This window comes from Tenrec ecaudatus, chromosome 4, assembly GCF_050624435.1.
Source record: "Tenrec ecaudatus isolate mTenEca1 chromosome 4, mTenEca1.hap1, whole genome shotgun sequence".
In the NCBI taxonomy this organism is placed as follows: Eukaryota; Metazoa; Chordata; class Mammalia; order Afrosoricida; family Tenrecidae; genus Tenrec; species Tenrec ecaudatus.
In genome coordinates, this window is record NC_134533.1 from 142,222,593 (window position 1) to 142,229,604 (window position 7,012).

General features: G+C 52.2%; 1 protein-coding gene across 3 annotated transcripts in view; it reads right to left on the reverse strand.

Moving 5' to 3' along the window:
• Positions 1 to 2,295, reverse strand: part of MRAS (muscle RAS oncogene homolog) — a 50,705-nt gene extending 48,410 nt beyond the window's left edge. For 2 of the 3 annotated variants that reach the window (XM_075546858.1, XM_075546857.1), the window contains exon 1: positions 2,140 to 2,257. The gene's annotated coding sequence lies outside the window, so the exon portion shown is untranslated. Of the gene's footprint in view, positions 1 to 2,139 lie in introns of all 3 variants that reach the window. The other variant, XM_075546854.1, reaches the window with a different exon arrangement.
• Positions 2,296 to 7,012: the final 4,717 nt, after the last annotated feature.

The following is a 7,012-nucleotide window of genomic DNA, read 5'->3' on the forward strand; positions in this document are numbered from 1 at the left end:
TCCAGCAGGCTTGTCAACATGCGGGTAGTTCCACCCCATGTGAAGACCAGCCTCTGCAGACACCAGCTCAATTCATCAGAGCCCAGCAGTTCAGCCTGGCTGCAGGAACCAATGCAAGGGAGACCCAGGGGTAAGGCACTTGCCGCTTTGTAAGCAGCTCAGAGCAACTGGAAGTGCGAATCATCCGTGGTAAGAGTTGATAATAAACAGTGACGTTATACCTGTCACAAAAGCACGTTCTGTCTGTGAAAACGTGAATGGTGGAAAATACACAGGAAGTAAAGCTGGCCACCCTAGAAGGCTGTCCATTGCCTCACCATGTCCATTGCTTCCAGGGTGCCTTGGCTCCCACTCACTGCCCTGCCCCCATCCTCCATTAGGAAATGTGGAGGCCACTGGAGGAAGAGGGGGGGCAGCTACTCCCAGAACACTCAGCTACTAGATTACTCAACAGCACCCCTCACCACCACCACCACCACTTCGCCCCCAGCCCCAAAGAGGCTAGGAGACCCTGCAGCCTTAACTCCCCTCCCCGCCTCCCCCGCCCCCCAGCATCAAAGTCCCAGGCAGAGAAGAAACAGGCTAACTACACCATAAACCGCAGGCAGAGGCACAAGCTGGCTGTGGGACAGTGAGCGCAGACCCAAGGGTAAAAACCATGGCCCCAAATATCTTCAACCCCAGTCAGCAGGCACATGCAATTCACAGGAAATGAGGAGGTTTACAAAACGTTAGCCAGCTCAAGTTTCCACGCTGGGAAGAGAAGCGGGAGAAACACTCCGAACCGCCTGTGTGAACGGGCTTTGTTCACTTGGAAGCCCTGACACAGGTCAGTCAGTCATGAATACCAGCAGCTCCCAGCCCAGCTTGAACCTAACACTGAATGTCAACACAGAAAACCACAAGCCAGGCTGCACCAGGAGCCCCCTCGAGTCCAGGGCAGAGTCCCTCTCGGAGGGACCAGAGCAGCCTCATGGACCAAAGCAGTTCTTGATCTGCTCTTGGGCAAGCTGTTTACCCTCTCCAGCCCCACATCCCCATCTGTCCACGGGGCCAGTAATAAAACCTTTCTGGAAGGTCTGGCCCATGGATAGGCAACGCCACGTTTCGCCTATTGGCTGATGTTATTACAGTGGGGCTTTGAGTCAGCACGCCTCATTCCTGTGAGGCAGAAACCTTCCGAGACGACAACTTTAAGTCTTGTTGATCACCCACTCAGATCCCCACCAGGAAGTTGGGGCCCAAGACAGTGTACCGGCTCAAGGCAGGAGGTTCCAACCATCAGGGTGCCTTGGTGGGAGACCGATCCCAGAGTTCTCAGATCCATGTCCTGGTCAAAGAGCCCTTGCCCACCCCTGGGGACTCAGCCTCAGATCCAACCGCAGTCTACATGGGCGTCCTGCATTTGCGCAGGGCTTCAACTCCTCCGGGAAGCCTTCCCTGACTTCCACACTGGAATGCGGGACCCGGTAGTCTCTCAATGCCCCGTTTCTCTGCCCCAGCACTGACCACTGGGGGGGGGGGGGGGTGTCCCTGGGTTTGGGACCCTGCTTCACCTCGGGGGTAGGAACTGGCTCCGTGCTTGCGCGCGATGGATGGGCCCACCGCCGCGCCTGTCAATGAATGAACGCGAGCCCGAGCTGTGGCCAGAGCCCCAGTTCCTCCAGCCCCAGGCGACGCAGCACAGGGTTGTTTATGAAGCTTTTTATTAGTCAGGCGAATTTGACAACTCCACCGGCAGCGGCTCCCTTCCCTTGGTAACGCCATTTTAAATGGGGGCAAGAGTCAAGACCACCACCACCACCCCAGGCTCATCTCCCCGTCCGCCGGGTCCTCCACAGGGCGCTGGGGGTCGACTAGCACCCCAGTTCGGTTACCAAGAAAGGGCAGGGGTGCGTGGGTGGGACAGGCCTTCCCTATCGCGAGCTCGGCCGGGCCCCTTTCTTTCTCGACCGCAGACCGTTACGTGGGAGCCGGAGGTGCGGGCACGAGGCCACGCACCGCCAGTCCCCGGACGCGCCCGGCGCCAGGCGACCCAGCCCCGGGGGTGGCCCCACCTCCGTCCCGGGAACAAAGCGCCCTCGGGGTGGAGGAAGCCGGGGCTCGGCCCCCTCCCTGCAAGCTGTGGCGACCACTCACCGCGCGCTGCAGCCCCCGCTCGGCTACGACCCTCAGGCCGCCTCCTCCACCGGCGAGCCCGCCGGAGGCAGCGCCGCGGCGGCCGGATTGACGGCTCCGGGACAGACAGCCCACCGGCGGCTGGGTGCTGTCCCCGCCCCAGCGCCTTCTTAAAGCGACCGCGCACCTCGAACTCGCGCGCAGCGCCCTGCACGGCATCCGCGCCTGCTAAAAATAGAGCGGCGCGCCCGGCGCGGGGTCCGCGCGGCGACCGGTGGCCCGCGAAGGCACCCTAGTCCCTAGGGATCGCGCGCCGCGAAGCCCGGGCACCGGCGCCTAGTTCCCCCGCCGGGTCGGGCCGGGCCGGGCCGACCACCGCAGCCTCCCGGCGGCTCCGCTCACTTCGCGAGGTCCGTCCCGCGGCTCCGCCGAGTTGGCGTTAAGGTGGAAGTGGAGAGGGAATTCGCTCGGACCACCTTAAAACGATCCACGCTCCAACCTTTAGGTCTCCAACTTCGGACCCTGGACGCCTCCGGAATCCTAGGCGACGCGGTAACGGTAACCGCGTTCCCTTCGAATCCCCAGAAGTCTTCCTTCCAGACCCTGTCCCGCCGCGGCTGGCCTGCCCAGGCTCCCGTGGCGCAAGTCCCTGAGGATTGCATACGCTACGGGGACTTGGCGACGCTGCCGCTCCGTTTCATTGATCCATTCTCTCTAACTCCTCCCCGCCAGCGTCACCGCCCGCCCCCCGCCCCCAGCTTGAAAATAAAAGACGATATAATTCACAACCATAAACCCATCCTTCCTTTCAAAGTGTGCAATTCAGTGGCTTTCATAAGCTCACATTTGGCAAGCTTCACGACGATGTCCTCCTAGACCGTTTGCAACGCAGGAAAAATAAATTCCATGCCCCTAAGCCTTCACTCCCATTACCCCAGCCCCTAGAAATCGCTAATCTTTCCGCTTCGGCGAATTTGCCTGTCCGACATTTAAGGACTCTGGGGGCGCTGTCGGGTAAGCGTTGGACTGCTGCCTGCAGTGGTGGCTGTTCAAACCCACCAGCTAAGCCCTGGCCTTACCTGGGGTCACGATAAATGACAGCGGATTTGCTTTGATTTTTATGTTTGGGATATTTCATATAAATAGATTTGCACAATATATGGTTGCTTGTGATTTCTGTTTCTCAGCACTGTGTTTTCAAGGTTCATCCAAATTGTAGCCCCTATTCCTATTCTATGTAACGTCATTCCTTTTTATAACTGCATAATATTCCATAGAGCGGATATACCACATTTTGTTTATCCATTCATCTGTTGGAGGATGTTTCCACTTTTTGGCTAGTGTGAGTAATGTTGCAGTGATCAGTGGTGTCTGAGTTCTGGCTTACACTCCTTTAGGGTGTATACCTAGAAGTGGAATTGCTGATTTACAAGGCAATTCTATTTTTAACTTTACAAGCAACTCCCAAACTGTTTTCCCAAGTGGTGGCACCATTTTATATTTCTACCACTGATGTACCAGGGTTCCAATATCTCCACGTTCTCATCCACGTGTATTACTGGTTTGTTTTTTTGTGTTAGTCTGCATACTTTGGAGAAACAAATCCACAGAAACTCATGCATAAGAGAGCGTTTTATATAAAGGTTAAGTGCACATCAAGAAAACATCCCAACCCAGTGTTTCCCAAGCCCACAAGTCCAACATTAACCCATATGTCCGACACCAATCCACAAAATCCTCCACCTCACAAAACAGACACAATCATGCTGACTGCAGGAGGAAAGCCGAGTCATTGAATGTGTAAGCATCTCAGTGCTGGCAGGGGTCTCCACACGGCTGCTCCAGCACCCAGGGCTGTACCGGGGTATGTCCATGTGGCTTCTCCTCAGGGATGGCTCGCAGCAAGTGAGTCTTGCCAGCTGAAGCAGGGAACTGGCTAAGGCAGCTGCACCCTGGTCCAACCATCACAAAGCAAGAGACCCGAGAACTAGAAAGGTGAAAGGTTCACTGAGCCATTTATCTCTCTGCCCTTCAATTAACCCCATATGTGTTTATTGGCCAGGTTGGCACAATAAACTACCTACCTCATTTTTGTTTTTATTATTATTGTTAGAGCCCTCACAGTGCGTGTGAAGTTTTAAACATCAGTGTCATTTTTAAAGGATATTCCTTTTATGGATAGACCTTGAAATTAAACTGGGACTTATACACTCAGGAAAACCACCCCCTCCCTCTCCAACTTCCAAAGCTTCCTTCTCCATTCTAGACCTCAGAAGACTTCACCACCCAGGTTTATGCATGTCCTGCTGAGATCCCTACTGTAAGCCATCTTTGATTGGCATCGCAATGGGCAGTTGTGCCCACCGGATATTCTCACTCCCACTTGCTTCTCTGAAGGTCCTGTGGAGACCCAAGAGTCTCCATGGGCCTGTCCCGACTCGATCGCTGAGGACAAAGTGGGTCCATGAGCAAAAGTTGTGAAGAAAGCTGATGGTGCCCGGCTATCAAATGATATAGCATCTGGGGTCTTAAAGGTTTGAAGACAATCAGGCGGCCATCTAGCTAAGAAACAACAAAGCCCACATGGAAGAAGCACACCAGCCTAACCCGACACAAACGCTAAAGACAAAGCAGGTGCATAGGAAAATGCAGTGAAGAAAGCTGATGGTTCCCAGTTGTCAAAATATATAGAATTTGCAGTCCCATAGGCTGGAAGATAAACAAGGGGCCATCTAACTGAGAAACAACAAAGCCCACATGGAAAATGCCAGCCTGTGAGATGACAAGGCGTCAAAGGGATCAGGTAGCAGGCATCAAAGACCCGAAAATAAAAATCATAGCATTGTGAATGAGGGGGAGTGCAGAGTGGGGACCCAGGGCTCATCTGGGGGAAATTGGGCATCCCCTTGCAGAAGGGCTGTGAGGAGGTGACGAGCCAGTCAGAGTACAGTGGAACAACGATGAAACATACAATTTTCCTCTCATTCTTAAATGCACCCCCCCCACTATCATGACCCCAATTCTACCTTACATATCTGGCTGAACCAGAGGATGTACACTGGCACAGATAGAAACTGGAAATGCAGGGAATCCAGGACAGATGAATCCCTCAGGATCAGTGGTGAGAGTGGTGATATCAGGAGAGTGGAGGGAGGGTGAGGGAGAAAGGGGGAGCAGATGACAAGGTCTACATATAACCTCCTCCCTGGAGGATAGACAGCAGAGGACTGGGTGAGGGAGAGTTGGGTGGTATAAGATATGATAAAATAATAATTATTTATAAATTATCAAGGGTTCGGGGGGGGAGCGGGGACGCGGGGGAATGAGGAGCTGATACCAAGGGCTCAAGTAGAAAGCAGGTGTTTTGAGAATGATGATGGCAACATCTGTACGAATGTGCTGGACACAAATGATGTATGTACGGATTGTGAAAAGAGTTGTATGAGCCCCTCATAAAATGATTTTTTTTAAAAATAATCTCCATGGGAGGAGGAAGTGGATTGAGAGCCAACCAGAGTAGCTCACCTTAAGGACCTCAAGTAAAAGAACTGGTTGGGAGGGGACTTGAGAGACTGAAGCCCATCTTGACTAGCTGGGTCTTAAACTGGCACCTGCCTCCTCTAGCCCCTTCCATTTACCACAGATGTTGTGAGGGGAAAACAGGGATCTATGAGCCCTGCTTGACCACCGCCGAGCCCTCATGGGTTCCACTGTGAAGAGACCTTCTCTCTTGGGCCCTGCCTAGTACACTGGCCCATTGCCTTCAGCTTAAGCTGAAACAACTTCCTTCTGCATAAGAGCCAGGGATGACTTCATATCTGCCTTCATATCGATATATATGAAACAATACAGATATAGCTCTAATATAGATATAGTATTTAAATGCCCTTACATTTAAGATGCTTACCGGTATATATCCTCTCAGAAATGCAGCAGAGCATCTACGAGTACTTGGAGTTCCGAGTGAGATAAAACTCCTCAGACAGTGAGTGGGCTCTTGTCACTGGGCGTTGGTCCCATTTGGACTGACACCTTACTCTCTGAACCTTAGGCTAAAATAAAATATGCCTCAGTGTCTGGTAAGTAGGGGCTTCAGAGAATAGGGTCTCTGGGCAAAAAAGGAAGGTCTGGGTTTGAAAGTTCATTCAATTATGAAACAGTGCAGCACATCGCATCCAGTGTGTGGGCACTGTGCATGAAGCAAAGTCACGGTGCCCGAGGAGGGCATGAGCTGTGGTGCCAGCTAAGAGAGGTCTGGTTGTGATGACGACGGACAATTAGCATCCAGTAAGGCCTAACGGACCATAGTGGCACAGTGATTAATGTGCTCTGCTGCTAACCTAAAGGTCAGCAGTTCAAACCCAGTGGCTCTGGGAGAGAAAGATGTGGCAGTCTGTTTCTGTAAAAGATTACAATCCAGGGAAACCTTTCCGGGAGTTCTGCCCTGTCCTACAGGGTGGCCAGAGAGTCAGCAACAGGTCAGAAGGTTCCCGGGGCTCACGGAGGGTTTGCTAGCTCCAGCTAAAAGTGAACTGTTTCACATCTCGCGTGCTTCTTTAAGATTCTGGCTAAGACAATCCTACAGCATCGTTTATACTCTAACACAGAGTTGACAGGAGAGTTTTGGGTTCTTTTTTTTTCTTGATGTACTTTTTAATAAAGGCTTCCTTTGTATAATGAACAACCTGCATTTTCATGCTTGCTCAAAATGGAAATTTTCCTACATATTTTTCATTCATTTACAGTTTGAGGTAGATTCTTACAAAATGGAACTCGGTAAAACAGTCTTTAATTATGTTTGGGGGGTTCTTGTTAGAAGGAGGAGGGAGTCTCTGGATGATTTAAATGGTTAATGTTACGGTGAAGATTGCGTTCACCTATCGATTATTCAAAT